Below are 2220 nucleotides of genomic sequence, written 5' to 3' on the forward strand. Positions count from 1 at the left end.
TTCTGGGCCTCTCCCCTGGCTGGGGGCCTTTCTACCAGTCTCACTCCTTCCCAGCAGCCAGGCTGCCAGAACACAGCCTGACATCTGAGCTCTGCAGAAGGGTGAGAACTACCAAGAGGAAGTGGAAGAGAGCTGGGGCAGCTACAGCCAATGGGATCAGATGGCTCCTGGCTGGTGTAGCAGGTCCCCAGGCTACTATGAACCAGGGCAGAGGCCTGCTGTCTGCTCAACTGCCAGGAGGGCCCCACTGAGCCTTTATTGGTGGGTAGTTGGCCAATGGCTTCATGCTAGCACCACTGAAAGCATTTTGGGCAGCTGAAAGACAGAGATTCTGGTGTAGGACACCCCAAAAAGCAGCCTGGGGTGCAGTATGTGCCTCTAAGTGAGTAGTCATTTAGGGACAAGGAGTGAGGGCCTCAGACTGCAGGGTCACCGACCTGCACTGACCCCCTGGTTCTATGAACCAGGTGGTGTGTGGAGAGTGGGTGTGGAGAGTGTTGGACCACCGAGTCTCATTTTTCCTGTCTGCAAAGCAGATCTCATCCAAGGGCAAGATGTTGGCCCACAGTGAGGTAGGGAGCCAGGTTGGGTGTGCCAGGGGCATCTGGCAATATTGATGCCACTGTGGGGGTGGTTTCATTGAGGCCACTGCTTTGGCCAGACTTCCTGGCAACATGCCAGTCCACTGGCCACTCCTGGACAGGGCTCCTCTACCACTTAGGACTCTCTCATTCCAGGGCTGGGTTTACTGTAACCATGGCAACTCATCCCCTGGTGCATGGGGAAGACAGTCTGCTTTGTCCCACTCACAGTACAGTATAGGGGGGCAGCAGAGAGATTAAGAGCAGGCTTGAGAAACCAGGACCTTCCCCAGGGGTCCCAATAACAGCAAATGTAAACAGTGTCTTATCCGGTAGACTTTTCTCTGCAGATACTCATAAGGACAGATTCCCCACCATCCCTAACACTGATGTGCTGGACACAGCTGAGGTCTAGCTTTACCTGACCACACAAGTGGCTTATGGTTCAAGCTATGCAAGCCAACCAGCCAGTAGAAAAGGGGCAGAGCTGTGGCCTTTCACAAAGATAGATCTTTCCCATGTCAGGTGAAAAGACAAGCTGCCCATCAGCCTATCTGTGCAATGAGATGACTTCCACAAAAATCAAAGCAGAACTGAGCCAGCTTGTCAAGGAAACAGCCATCTGACATGGCCACCTAGCACCAGGGATTCCCAGAGACAGGCAGGAAGTGGGACAGCCTCAAGGAGGGGGAGGGCCTTTATGACTGGGTAACTGGCCAACAGTGTTCACAAAGGAGGGAGAGCAAAGGGGTGGAGGCGCTGGAACAGAGTCACAAAGCTTCAGCACTCTTGTACCCTTTCAGCCTCATCCCTTCTGTGGTGAGAGATCACTAGTGAACACGAGGGGATGACAAGCTACAGGAGGCCTTGTGCTGCTTCAGTATGTTTCCGGGAGCCCAGACACCAAGAGACTGGGAGCAGGTTCCCTGGAGGCCCAGGAGCTACACCATCAAATAAAACCCTCAAAGCTAATGTCACTGTGCTGTCACTGTCCTGCCCCTTGGGCTGAAAAACTTGTGGAAGGAAGACATCTGGGCCACAATAAATGGTAATGAGGTGTGACAACACAGCCCTCACTCTGGATTTATTCACAGTTCCAACCAGGGCTCCCAAAGCCTGCCAAAGTGCATGCCTGCAGCTTTGCCCCAGAGCAGCTCAGGTATTCAGGAGAAGCAGCACTGTCTTACCTGTGGTGCCCTCTTCAAGCCCTGCACCATAGGCAGACACCAGGGCAGAATTCCCTGCCTGGCCAGGCTCCCCAACTCGAACTTTGAAAGGGCTCCCGACCACGTGGCTCCCATTGAACTTGACATCGATTGTGTGGATTATGAAGCAGACAGCATACTTATCTAGGAGAAGGAGCAGAGGCACATGGTAAATGTGGGCGGTAAACAGCCTGGAGTTAGGTGAGGACATAGGACTCTAGGCCAGTCTGAGCCGGCCAGCATTGAATCATTTAAAGACATGGTTCTGTTGGGAGCCTGGCAGCTGACACGTAGATTTCAAGGCCAGATGGGCTTACTTGTGTGTCCCTCATCAGCCCTTCAGGAACTGCTCCGAATCTCTAATTCTGTTCTACATTTGGGCCCCTGCCTCACAATCCACCCTTCATGAAAAGTTCATTTCTCTCACCATGTTT

At 53.1% G+C, this 2220-nt stretch overlaps 1 long non-coding RNA gene across 1 annotated transcript in view; it reads right to left on the minus strand.

The window, feature by feature from the left end:
• LOC103747526 overlaps positions 1 to 1985 on the minus strand; it is an 8262-nt gene extending 6277 nt beyond the window's left edge. Inside the window, exon 1 of the long non-coding RNA XR_607849.2 lies at positions 1769 to 1985. This is a non-coding gene — a long non-coding RNA (uncharacterized LOC103747526). The remainder of the gene's footprint in view (positions 1 to 1768) is intronic.
• Positions 1986 to 2220: the final 235 nt, after the last annotated feature.

This window comes from Nannospalax galili, unplaced genomic scaffold (assembly GCF_000622305.1).
Source record: "Nannospalax galili isolate Female #2095 unplaced genomic scaffold, S.galili_v1.0 scaffold364, whole genome shotgun sequence".
Lineage (NCBI taxonomy): Eukaryota > Metazoa > Chordata > Mammalia > Rodentia > Spalacidae > Nannospalax > Nannospalax galili.